This window comes from Ursus maritimus, unplaced genomic scaffold (genome assembly GCF_017311325.1).
Source record: "Ursus maritimus isolate PB19 unplaced genomic scaffold, ASM1731132v1 scaffold_7, whole genome shotgun sequence".
NCBI classification, from domain to species: Eukaryota; Metazoa; Chordata; class Mammalia; order Carnivora; family Ursidae; genus Ursus; species Ursus maritimus.
In genome coordinates, this window is record NW_024426885.1 from 29483954 (window position 1) to 29497580 (window position 13627).

The window sequence follows — 13627 nt, forward strand, 5'->3', positions numbered from 1 at the left end:
ATGGAACATAAGAACTAGGAAGATCAGTAGGAGAAGAAAGGGATAAGGGGGGTAATCAGAAGGGGGAATGAAGCATGAGAGACTATGGACTCTGAGAAACAAACTGAGGGCTTCAGAGGGGAGAGGGGTGGGGAATTGGGTTGGGCTGGTGATGGGTAGTAAGGAGGGCACGTATTGCATGGTGCACTGGGTGTTATACGCAACTAATGAATCATCGAACTTTACATCAAAAACCAGGGATGTACTGTATGGTGACTAACATAATATAATAAAAAATATTATTATAAAAAAAAGAAATAGAAGCCATTATAGATATTTTAGTAAACTTCCTTCCTCTTCCCAGCACCTCTTGTCCATGTCCCTTTCCTGTGGCAAACTACTCCTCCCCCTCTCCAGTCATGTGATTCTAATGAGACTGCCAATCACAGTGGCCCATGCCCTGGTGGAAAGGATGAGCATGTAACCAAGTCCTCACCAATCCCCCTCCCCATTCACAGGGATTGGTCAAAGGGCTGGGCATGTAACCCAAGCATGGCCAATCAGGACTGTTCCATGGGATTTGCTATAAGACAGTGAGAGAGAGGTTTCATCCTCCATAGAGAGTGACCAATGATGTCATAAGCCTAGAGCTGGCAGTGGTATTATTCCCTACTACATAGATAAAATTCTTCAATGAAGGAAGAGAGAAGAGCCAAGAGATGGAGTGATGTAGAGGAGGGAAGAAAAAAGAGAGATAGGAAAAGAGGGAAAGAGGGGGAGGAAGGGAGGGAGGGAGACAGAGAGAGAGAGAGATGAGCTCTCATCATAGTTACTCTGGATCTAACCAGCCTCGTCCGATGCCAGCAAATACCTCTTCATTCCTAGTTATATGAGTCAATGAATTTCTCATGGGCTAAGCTAGTTTGTGTTGAGTTTCTGTTGTTTGCAATCAAAAGCATCTTGATGAGTTCAGACATGCACACACAAACATAGCACAACCCAGGCACAATGTGATAAGCACCACAGGAGACATACCAAAGGTGAGCAAAAATACAGCAGGGGGAGTAGTCAGGTCTGACTGGCTAAAGCAGGTGATGATCAGGAAGGGCTTCCTGAGGGAGGTGGCATTTCAAGCAGAGCCTTCAAGAAGGTAACCTGTCAATGGGTGGTGTTGTATTTATTTTACCTTTTTAAGCCCTGTGAACATACATCCTCTCCCCACCTCATCCCTTTCAGACCTGGACAATAAATCTAGGAGGCGATGTGAATTTTCCCTACTTTCCTATGATTAAAGGTTAAGTTAGTGTTAAAGAAAAAATTTAGAAAGTTTCCAGAGAGATTTTTCTTAAGCCCTGTAGTTTCCCCACATCACCTACCACCCCAAATACTAATCAGGTATCAACAAAGCAACAGGTACCAGGGAAACACAGGTAAACAAGGCAGACACACCTCCCAACTTCATGGTCCACTGGGAGAGGGTAGGGGACAGACATCATGAATATTCGTGAGAGCCACAAGAGAAAGCAAAAAGGAGGAAGATGGAAAATAACTGGAGGGTAGAAGGAGAGGCAGCCATCTCACATAGGATGTCCAAAGACTTTCTAAGGCTTCAGAAAAGAAGGCTTATTTTCCTCCAGAAAAGAAGGAGGCAGTCATACATGAGAGGAAGCTCATCGGGGCAAAGGGACCAGTGTGTTCAGAGGCTTGGAAGAGGAAGGAGAAGAATGTTAGGGGAATTGAAGTAAGAGCAATGTGGATACAGCGTGGTAACCACAAGGAGCCTGGAGGGAACGGAGCCTGACAGCTAGCCAAGGGCTCAAGCACACAGTCTTGATAGGCATGGAAGGAACTGGGGCTTATTTTATGGGTGTAGAAAATTCCTATAAAGTTTCAAGCTGGAGAATGACAAGATCTCTCCCATCCCCATCACTACAAGCCCAAATCCTAACTTTTGCCCCACCAGCCCCATGTGGAGGGATCTAAGGACCTCACTCACCTGACTGGTTCCTCTATAGCTTCCTCCTGGAGTCCCAGGGTCTCTGTCCTGGGGGCCGGACCCCATTGTCCTGGTGCTCAAGCTCCAGCCTTAATTACTTGCCCTGCAGCCCATTTTCTCTGAGATTGGGGCCTCCCTGTTCTCATCACTTTTCCTGGGCTAGAGTATTTCAAAGTATCTTACCAAGGCATCTGAATCAGAATCACCCAAGGAGCTTGTGCAAAACCAGCTCCCAAGAGAGGCTGATTGGCCAGGCCTGGTTTGTAGAAGCTTCTGAAGGCTTCAGAAGAACCTCCTCATATGAGGTGGGGCTGCTTTCTCCTGGGATCCCTCTCCAGGACTGACCCTCTGTCTGCCAGTTCGCCTGCTTTGCCTTCCTGCTAGGCACCCAAACATAGACCACCTTCCCAGGGTTCCCCCAACTTCCCAGACTCCGAGTATCCAAGGCCCATCTGCCAGGCCCATATCCCCAGCTATTTCTTGCAGGACATCCCCCCGAGTGCCTGACGTCTGTCTGAACCACCAATACCTGTCTATCACTGGGTCCTCCTCCCCAGAGCGCCTGGCTGGCCAACTTCTCATCCCTTGCAGCTTGGGATCCACAAGCCCTTTAGGCAGATCTGCTTCTCACCCACATTGCCCCGTGGCTAAACACGTGGGCTTTATGGTTGGACAGGCTTGAGTCTGAATCCTGGCATTGCTACGGACCAGCTGGGTGGCTTTAGGCAAGTTACGCTCTTTGAGTTTCAGTCTCTTGTCTGGGAAATGAAGCTAATAGTTACTATCTTATCCTTTTGCCACAAAGGTTAAATGCAATAATACATTTAGTTGTTGGCAGTATATAGCCAGCACTCAATAAATGTTAGTTACTGTTGCTATTATTACTGTTGCCGTGATTACTATTATTATTCCTGGCCAGGTATGATTAGCTTGACAACCCAGCTCCCGTTCTTTGAAGTGATGATAGAAGCCTTCCTCCTAACATAACTTCTTCTCCCTGCTGTCCCTCCCTGAATGAGGACACTGGTCCAGGTGCTGTCATCTGGTATCTCAGGAGGTAGAAAATGGCAGGAAGCCATTCCCTCCAGGAACCTGTCGTCCCCTCCCCCAGGGTAGAGCACATGGCCGGTGCTGATTTGTTGGAATGAACAGGGTTTGAGCCCCTGTCCCCTCCTCCCATTTCTGCTGTCCTGGCTAAAATCTATTTCTGTCAGCTTTGTACTCCCCTGAGCTGAGATATTTGGCTTCAGGGAACAGCTTCTCCAGGGGGGAAAAAACACACATAACCTCCAAGCCTCTCTCTAAAATCAATTGCAAGAGTGGTTCTGCTGCTCTGGCACCTTTGTGTGCTCCAGCTGGGAGACCAGCTGTCGGGATGCTGGGCCGAGGAACTGGGCTGAGGCATGCGCAACGCCCCCCCACCCCCGGATGGGAGAGGAATGCGTTTTCTCCCAAACCAACTGTCTGGGGGTGGCCTGAGAGCTCCGGGCTCCAAAGACAGGGCCAAGGTGGACACAAACCCACATGCGAGCCCTCCCCTTACCTGGCACGTACGGGCCATGTCAGGAAGTGAGCTGCCCAGAACCACACCTATAGAGCTGGCGAGGCCACAGAAATCCTCTCTTGCAGCCTCTCCGGTGAACAGCTGGGCAGCTAAGGCCAGAGAGGAAGGCGCCTTCTGAGCCCTCAGTGAGGCAAAGCCACAGCCCCTGGCCTCACAGTGACCTCCCTGGGGGACTCACTGGCTGGGCTGCTCAGCCAGGTCATCTGTTGCCTAGAGTAACAGCCACATCTGGCTGCACCGGCGCCCCTCTCTGGCCATCTGGTTGGCCCCTGGCCCTGCTCTCTTTACTGCCAGCATCGCCTTCCTGTTTGTTTTCTTACGGGAAGAGCCAGAGGGGCCAGGCAGGGCCACAGCTATTGAATGGCCCTTCTGAAGAGCGGATTGTTACTCCAGCAGCTCTGGAATGTCTAGAAGGATGAAATGGAACTGCTGTTTGCAGGGATGGGGAGTGATCTGGGCCTGGCGTTAGCCCTGTGTATCTTATGAGGTCAGAATTCTTAAACGGTACCACATCCCAGATTTCAAAGTTTGTGGGCATCATTTCCATGCCTGCGCCTCCCCATGCCCCCAACAGGATAAGGCCAAGGGGCTTTGCAGCTACCACAGCCCAGAGGGGATCAGTTGAGGATCAACCAGTCAACTGAGCAGCTGGGCCACATCTTGAACTGAAGTTTTGGAAACCACTTTAGTTCCACATTCCTGGGCCAGACACCATGGACAGAATGAGATTTACTAGATGCAGAAAGTACCTCAAAATGTATAGGGCTTCCAGATAGAGGGCCACACCAGCCCACACAGCATCTTCGTACAAAGCAGACAAAAGTTCCTCTTCCACAACTCATTTTGCATCCAACTGTTAAAAAATTGTTGTGATATATCGATTTTGTTAGCACAACATACCTGATTGCCAGGAAACTATGGTCATTCATTTACAAACCTGCAACGTACACAACGTGAAGAGAACCGCTGGAGTGATGTGATGCGTCACCTGCCAGCGGTGTGTGGTGGCCTGGGCCGACGGTGCAGCACCACCCCTTATTTCAGACCCTTCCAAAGTTGCCCTGTCCAGGCCTGTGATTCTCCTTTCCCATTCCCTGAACAGCTGGCTCACCCTGGGATGGACAGCTTGTGGTGACCCACAAACTGAGGATGCAGATCGAGGGGGTCCCTGTGCTAGGGCCCTAAGTGCCTCCTCTGCCCTCCCCAGCACAAGGAAATGGCCAGAGGCCACATGCAGAGATAGGAGCTCAGGCTGACCTCTGCTTGGGACAGGAAGAGCGGGGCAGGAGGGCCGGGAGCTGCTCCTAGCAGTGTAGATAGATGGTGTTGAAGGGGTGTTAGGATATAGAGCACCAGACATCATGGTGGAATGTAGAGAGAGCAATAAATGGGGCAGGAAGCTAAATGCATCCAGAAAGCATTGAGATTCTACTCCCAGGGTCTTTCTCTAAGCAGGGAAAGGAATGTCCTCACTTTTCTAGATGGAAAAATATTCCTGGGTATAATTCTCCTCCACAGGCTGAGGACAGAACTATCAAACTCCTGGATACCCCCACCAAAATCTCTCCACATAGGAGAAGAAGAGAGAAGTCAGACCCTGAGGGCTTAAAATTTATTTCCACCTTGCTTTAGGAACCAGAGAGCCTTGCTCCCACTTCTCCTCACTCACCCCACCACCCCTCCCTCCACCCATCTGGGCCTTCACCCTTGTCACGGCCTCTGGGCTCATTATCTGCCCACTGATATTCAAAACGATTTCATTAACGTCATCGCAAATGCAGTCATGAAGAACTTATTAAGGAAGTTTGAACCGGCCAATGTTTCCCACAAAGAGCCAACTTAAATACCAAGTAAAATATCCATTTACAGTGTCAAAGAAAACCCCAAATGCATAGGGTCGAAGAAATATCGTCGCTCCTGGTCGATGCAGAGGGTGCTGCCAGAGAAGCTGCAGGAAAATTATTAATATCTATTTTTGGGAAACGTAGATTAAAAATAAACAGCCGCGGTTGAGGGCAGACATGTGACGATGGAGTGAATGTGAAAAGCAAGTGCGAGGATGTTTAGTCACAAATTTTGAGCCTGAATGATCAAGCTTTATTTGTTCTCTGTATGGTTCATAATTTTAACCTTTTATTATGCAAAGCAGCCAGTTTGGTTTTACATTGCCAAAGGAAGCTTGGATGATTAACAGATCACATTTGTCAATCACTTCATCTATGAAAAGGTGGGCTAGCCTGAAAGAGATTTTTTAAGTTGTTTTCAACTTTTTGGACATGGAGACATGAGCCCCAAAGTCAGCATTCTCTCCCAAAAGCTGATGCAGAGGAAAACTTTTGGTGGAGAAGGAGGGTACAGAGGATGACCCAAGATAATCCCTGGGGTCCTAGGGAAGAAAGCCTCCCTGCATGCCAGTGAACAGCCTTCAGCATCTTGAGGTGCTGGGTAGGGGCTGACTGCCAAGCAGGAGGGTTTAGTCTTCCTCACTCCTTGGGAGCTCTCCAGGGTCCTGGACAGCCTCTGCATAAAACTCTCTGACCTACTGAACCCTCAGGCCATGAGCTGGGCTGTAGTCTCTGCCTTCCTGGCTTTTACCCTCCAGATACCAGCTACTCCTAATATGAACAGCCTGCCAGTGTCTACACGCTCTGCAGTCTCACATGACACGCAAAAGCAGTGTAGTTGAAAAGAAGCTAGATTTTCACACCAGACATGGGTTTGAATCTCAGTTCTACCACCCAGTATGTGAGTTGAGAAAGTTCTCTCTTCTCCTTGAGCTTCAACTCTCTTTCTGTAAAATTAGATAACAACATTTGCCTTTTAGGGTTGTAAATTTTTTTTAAAGTTGGTGAATATTAAATACCTCGTGTCTGACATAAAGCAGGTCTCAATAACAAATGCATGACATTGTGATGCATGTCAGCTTCAGTGCTGTGGCTGGGCTGCTGACCCCATTCCCTGTTCCTGAGTTAGGACTCAGTGGTTGCAAGCACAGAAAATGGGCATAGGCTTATGTAAAAAAAAGGGGGGGGTGTTGCATTACAAGGACACAATGGTGTTAATGGAAGCCAAGAGCCTGAGTGCACCACACATCAGTAGGATGGTAAACTAGGAGTGGTGAGGTCACCAGCACCCTTCGTCGTCTCCCATCTCTGCTCCTCTCTAGCGTCTCCTTATTCCCTCTGTAGGCAATTGTCTCTGTTCTTCCATCCACTTGGCAGAAAATGCACTCCAGTGTTCATGAGTGTTCACTTTAGAGGTCTAAATAGATACTGGCCCAGACTGGCTCCATTTTCTCAGTTCTGATTCTTGTTTATTGGAAGAGACATAGGATTGGGCTTGTTGGAATGACCCCTGATTAAAACAAGCCACAGTGGGGGCAGGTCACCCAGCAGGAACATGGCTACTGGTCCTTCTCAGGAGAGACAGGGTGAACACACATCCAATATTGTCACTTGGGTTTCCAATGTAAACCACCTTTTGATGCATAAAAGCTGCTAAATTGTTTTATAGATGATAGATAGATAGATAGATAGATAGATAGATAGATAGATAGGATTTGGGAAGTGATAGAGGCAAAGTTATGTCAGTCACATATTTTTAAAATGTATTTTTCTGGGGCGCCTGGGTGGATCAGTCAGTTAAATGTCTGCCTTCAGCACAGGTCATGACCCCAGGGTCCTGGGATGGAGCCCCATGTCGGGCTCCCGGCTCAGCAGGGAGCCTGCTTCTCCCTCTCCTCCCCACTCATGCTCTCTCTCGCTATCTCTGTCTCTTTCTCTCTCAAATAAATAAATAAATTTTTTAAAAATAAAATGTGTTTTTCTTGCCATCAGACTCATAGAGAATAAAAAGCTAATGGTCTTGTCAGAGTGAGACTTACCAACACTGTTCAATAACTTTCACCGTGTGGGGCCACGGTGGGAAACATGGAAGACATCAGTTTTGCCCAGAAGCCCCCAATGGCATGCCATCCTGTGTCCCCGGCAGGGCAGGAGTTCAGAGTGACCAGGCCTATTGGTTTCTCAGTCTGTGTACCTGAAGGAGATACTCCTGACCAAGAAGGAGTGCCATATGCAGAGCTGAGCCTAGAATCTGTCTCCATACAGCCTGTTCTAGGATACATGTCCAGCCTCAGAGAGCTTGACTGCATAACCTCATTCTCCATGCTCTTCGGACCCTTCTCCTCATCCTTTTTCCTACCAATATGTCCTAACAGCCTCACCACAGCCTCTGTTACCTATCTAGGCTGTGCTTCTCAATTTAGTCAACCATCAGAATCAGGTAGAGAGAGTTTAAAATATGGAGATCCTTAAACCACTCCTACCCCGCTCCCAGGGACTATTTTGGAAGCTTGGCGGGGGGGCGCAGGGAGGATGGGGAAGAACTTATTTTTAAACAGTTTCCCTGGGTGATTTGGATTTACATCAGACTTGAGAGCCCTGAACAAGGGTAAACAGTCTCTCAACACAAATGTAAGTTAAGGCTCTATTATGCTAAGCCTGGGGGTAAAAGCTTTAGATATGATTTCTATGAACTGCTTTGGCTTCACTCCTCTAAGGGAAGAGGTGGCTTTCTCGTCTACTGCACTAGCAAGCTTGCCGGAGCGCAATGCCTTGGGGATTGCTGCAGGTTGATCAACAGAATGATGGCTCTGTACCATGAAGGGTGATGCCCTGTTCTCCCAAGAGCCCTCAGAAGAATGGTACCCACAAGCCTGTCATTGGAGAAGAACAGTGTTTTTAGTAAGCCTGCCACTGGAGAAGAACAGTGTTTTAGTGAAAGACAGCTACATGAACGCCGATGGGACAGTGGGGCAGGGACTGGCCTGTGATTACAGGGCCATACTCCGCATTGAGCCACTGTTTACATAATCCAACAGCCAGACTAATTGCTAAGGGGTAATGGAAAAGTGAGAGCCCCCAGCCTGGCTAAGAGGGGCAGAGAGACTTTGGGGCTGGGTGGGAGAGGACAGTTAGGACCAGCAGCAAATCAGGGCAGCTGGACCACAAGTGGAGAGTATGGAAGAGCTTGAGAGGACAGGGAAGCTCGGAGGAAACTCAGGGCTAAATTAGAGGGAGCCAAGAACTAGACAGAAAACAGTAACTTCTCAGGAAGTCTAGGAGAGAAGGATACTGGGCGGAAACAAGCTGACCTCAGCTGGCCTGCAGAGGCTTGTAGACTTGAGTAATTTCAGGGGAAATTTCAGGAGAAGAGCTCACGGAGCTCTACAGAAACAGAGAATTTGGCCTTAGGCGCAAACTTGTCTCTAACAAGCTGTGCGACCTTGGACAAGCTGCCAAGTCTCCCCGGGTCTCGGTTTCTCCAGCAGTAAAATGGCAGAGCCAGAGTGGTGGATCCCCAGGTTCTGCTCCAGCTCCGAGACTGGGTGATGTTGCCACCGAGTGGGGGAGACTCAGCCTAAGCTGCTCTGTGTGCTGGAATCTCTCCCTCACCCCAGGCTGGGCCCTGTGGGGACACCTCATGCTCAGATCTCCCACACTGAGGGGACCACCCCTAATGACTGACTAGGAGGGGAGAGGAGAGTGGTAGCCTGAGAGGGAGCCATGGAGGTGGGGAGCCCCGAGGGGTGTCACAGCCAACTGGGGAGCAGAGGGGTCTACAGCATAAGGAGACCTGAGACCAGACCCACGTTCCCATCGTGGGCTTCTCCCCACAACGCCCACCCCAAGGATCTCAAGGAACCCTGCAAAGAGGGCTCATTACTTCTAGCAGCAGAAGGGAAACCCTAACTCTGCTCATGATCAGGTTACGCAGAACAACCAGGGCATCAGGTTTTTTGCTCTGGGCTGGAATGGCCCCATCGCAGTGTGGTAACTGGCCAAGCTGGCAGCCACCCATGCCTTTGATGGATGAAAAACAGATGTTGAATTACAACTTCCTCGTGCAGTCTATTTAGTAGTAGTGGGGTCTGCATCAGTCAGTGTCTGGTGGGGGAAATAGAAACCACAGCAGTTGTTTTAGCAGAGAGAATTTAATCTAGAGAATTGGTTCAAGCCATATTGGATGGGAAGGAGAGTGAATAACTATGAAGGCAGCCGCCACCCCAGGGTGGGAGGAGAGGGACAGCCACAGGCACCAGCATGTAATTGCTTGTAAGCAGGGCTGCAGCGGCAGGAGCAGGGAGCTGGGCATCTGCTGCCCAGCTGCTGTATCTGAGCCGGCCCGGGGAGGCTGATTCTAGAAGTGTGCCAGAAAGGCTAGAAACTAGAACTAACTTCTGCTGCCAGGACGCAGGACTTCGTTATGGTGAGGCTGACGGGAACAAGAAGAAAATCTGGAAGGAGCAAGCCCCAGTTCCCTCCTCCTCTTGCCTTCTTGTCTCTTTCCAGCCTCCCAGTGGCCCAGCCAGGGCACCACATAGCTGAATGTACTAGAATGGGGTTGGCCGGGCGACCATATTGAGCCATCTGGCAGCCATGGGGCCCCGGCAGTGGGGGAGAAATTAGGAGGCCGGGGGAGGGGGGGCAGTGTGAAAACTCAGCTAAAGCTTGCTTTGATGTGATGCTTAGGGACCCAATAGCTGGGTTTGGAGTGAGACCCAAGCTCGAGATGGCAGTGGCGCCCCAGTAAGTCAGGGCTAGACAACCCGTCTCTAGAGACAGGAAACTGGACAGAGGCTGGCTTGTGGCCTCATCCGTTTCGGTGTCCACACTTCTTCCTCTGGGGGGAGCTGGAACAGACCTGGAGGAACTAAGTCCTCCACGCAGGTGTGGATGAGAAGTGAGCACCCCCCGCCCCCAGGGGGGACCTGTTCCGCCTCCACCAGATACTGCCCTTGCTGGATCAAACCCACTCAGCACTGGAAGGAGAAAGGGTAAGAGCTCTTTTCTTGTCCCAGAGAGGTTGGCAATGCATCAGAGCCACATGTAAAACTGCGGCCCCTTTTGACTAGCTCCATCACTGTAGGAGTGCCAAGTCTGGGAAGCAGCTGCCAGTGTAGACCAGGTGCAGAAATGTCACCCAGTGGGGCAGCCACACTGTGTGCCCCGGGCCCTCAGCCTTTACCACATCAGTGTGATGGCCCGACCTCCTGCCACCAGGGCCTCAGGCTGCCCCCCCAACCCCACCGCTCACCCCCAGGACAAGCAGTGATGGAATCGGCAGCCCTCGCCGATGCCTGATGGGCTGTGAGTACCCCCATTCCCTTGCTCCCAGGTGCGCTGACGCTGAGGTGCCTGTCTACACCACTTCCAGCAGAATTAGATTCCCCTCCTGCCTTCCATACCTCCCTTCCCCACCCCCACAGCTGTGTTGTCTGGGATCCCCTCTTGGGCCTCATCATCCTCATTTGGGGGACTGAGACCCCCAGGAAATGGTGAAAAGGAGAGAAGCCTCATGTTCAGAGGGGAGCTGGCCCCCCACGAGGACCCAGCCACGGACGACGCGTGGGCTCTGGCCGCCCCCTCTGCAGGCGGCCCCAGAGGCCCCCACAGGAAGCGCCCACAGCCAGGCTGCCCTTTGGAGCCTGGCCGGCCGCTCGGGCTTGAGGTTTCTCTGAGCAAGGCTGCGGCTGTGCTTGGGTTAGTATGTTTTCCCTGAAACTCTGTCACACCCATATCTACATGACACCCGGCCCTTTGAGCTCCGAGCATACTTTTGAAAAGGGAAAATCTAGGTCAGACAGTCACCATCCAAGCAAGGTTTCAAAGGACTTTCCATTCCCCAAGCCCTTCCCTTTGAACTTGGCCAAAAGTTTCCTCCTAGGCTGATACCTCTGCCTCAGAATGATAGCCCAAAGGTGAAAAATGCAGGGCAGCATTCACCACAAGTGGGTGGAGTTGTTTTTGAGTCTGATGAGTAAGCGAGGAAAAGTACTGGCAGCCAAGGCTGGCAGCCCAGTCCTGCCTGGGACGGCCCGGCTCTGTGCCAAGGCCTTGCCAGTCGCTCATGCCATGAGCTGCTGCTCAGGGAACTTCCCTCGTGGAACCACAACTGGATCAAGTCACCACGCTGGCCTTTTCTCCCCATGCCTCCCGATGTGGCCCTGTGGTGCTCAGGCCATCCGCAGAGCTCCAGCTCTGCAACGTGCCCCAGCCACACGGGGCCGGCAGGCAGTGCCAACATCTGTGTCACCACCCCGGGTCTCTTCCCTGTATCCTCAGGTCACCCATGCCCACATGCCCCGGGCCCCTGGCTCAGTTGGCCAATTCCAGCTCATTCCTCTCGGGCGGGCTTTCCCCAGTAGCAGGTGGAGTGAGTGCACATTGTTCTCTCTGGGCATGTGTATGATTTGGGGGATGGGAGTGAGGGGTGGGCTTTCTTTCTCTGAACCCTAGGAAGTGAAGCATAACTCAAAGGAATAACCACATGGGCGTTACATGGCCCCCATAGCCATCTGCTGCTCCCCAGGGCTTTGGAGCCCCTCAGCCGGTCCCAAAGGAGTCCAGAGAAAGCCCTGGAGCCTGCTGCCCCAGCAGCCCAGCCCCACGGGGAAAGGAGCAGACGGTTGGCAATAGGCACTCCTTCAAGAGTTGAGGCAGGTGCCACCGACAGACTGACCTGCTGTCGGACTGCAGTGTGAGGCAGGGCCGTCCTGCTGGTTTGGAGCGCTAAAGGCGGGGTCCGCAAAAGGGGCCCCAGAAGCCCCCACCTGCACGTGAAGTCCCTCTTCCTGGGACGGTCAGAGCTAGATGTGTCCTAGCACAGGTGGCTCCTTCGCTTTTTCATTTTGATTTTATTTGGGGTGTACAGTAACACATGTATAGATTTACACACCCACCACCGCAGTCAGCATACAAGACAGTTCCATTGCCCCCAAAACTCGTGCTACCCCTTCGTAGACATACCCCCTTCCTTCCACCATAAATAACCCCTGGCAACCGCTGACCTCCTGCCAATGAAATAAAAACAAAGTCCAGGAATGAATTACATGGTGAGTTGCAGTGACTGTGAGCCATGTGGGGCTTCCCCCCAAAACACCACGTGTGTGTAAGGCTGAGAATGCCTCGAGCTGAGGCTTCTGGTAGACTCAGGGGAATGTGAACATCAGTGGGGAGAGATTGGGCTTTGTCACCGGAGAGCTGGCTCTTAGCCTGGACTCAGCTGTATGCCTGTTGGCAGGCTTCTGGGCTTTTCTGAACCTCTGTTTACTGGGATTGATGCTTGTAGGTTTGATAAGGGTGTTTCTGTTGTGAGGTGGTCAAGCTTGGTGGTGAGTATCCGAAGAAGGTCTGCATAAAGGCATAGACCCCAAGCGTGGCCTACCTGTAAGCCCCATTGGAGGAAAGAACCCTCTTGAAATAGTGAGGAAAAGTTACTTTGTAGCCATGCAAACTCCGTGCTTCCCAGCTAAGAAGTCTCTGGTGGTGTGAGAAAGGTTCCTGGACGTAAGATCCAGGGAACAGATCTGATCCAGAGGACAGAGCTCCACTCTGCCAAAAGAGGGGAGCAAATGTGAACTTTCTCTCAGGACCACCCCTATGCCTCTGCTCTTCCTCACCTCCCTAGGTTTGGACCCTGAGAATCTAAGCCTCCGCTCACAGCAGCGAGGTCCCCGGAGCAGATGGTTGGGAGCTAAGGCTCTGAACCAGGGAGACCTAGTTCAAAGCCGAGCCACTTTCTGGCTGGCGGACCATGGACAAGCTCCTCAACTTTGCCAGCCTCACTTTCCTCATCTGTAGGTGGAGGTGATAACAGCACTTCCATCAGGGGCTGTCCTGGGCGTCAAATGAAGCGACACCCATACAGCCCTCCACGTGGGCCCAGCGCACGCCACGTTTTTGGGAAAGGTCAGTTCGTTTGTTGCCCTGTTGTTGTGATCGTTTTTTAAACTTCAAGGAAGGATGCTGGACCTCAATTCCCTAAACTCTCTCCCAGCTCTGGTGGTGGTTAAAAGAGTGGGTCCTACTTCATCATTCTGGAAATCTACAGTCATGCAAAACTGATTTCCTGAAAACAAGGGCTACCCTAGAAAAAGTGCCAGTTCTGGCCTCGTTTTCACCACTGGACCCAAAATGACTTTAGCATCAGTGTTGTCGATTATAGACCAGAAAGTCTCAAGCGCCTCATCGCTGATGGAAGGGGTCAGGTCAAGGGCTTCTGGATGCTGAACCAAGAGCCAGCGA

General features: G+C 51.1%; 1 long non-coding RNA gene across 1 annotated transcript in view; it reads right to left on the bottom strand.

Annotated features, from left to right (window-relative positions):
* LOC103675555 overlaps positions 1–3577 on the bottom strand; it is a 30163-nt gene extending 26586 nt beyond the window's left edge. The window contains exon 1 of the long non-coding RNA XR_571893.1: positions 3519–3577. This is a non-coding gene — a long non-coding RNA (uncharacterized LOC103675555). The remainder of the gene's footprint in view (positions 1–3518) is intronic.
* Positions 3578–13627: the final 10050 nt, after the last annotated feature.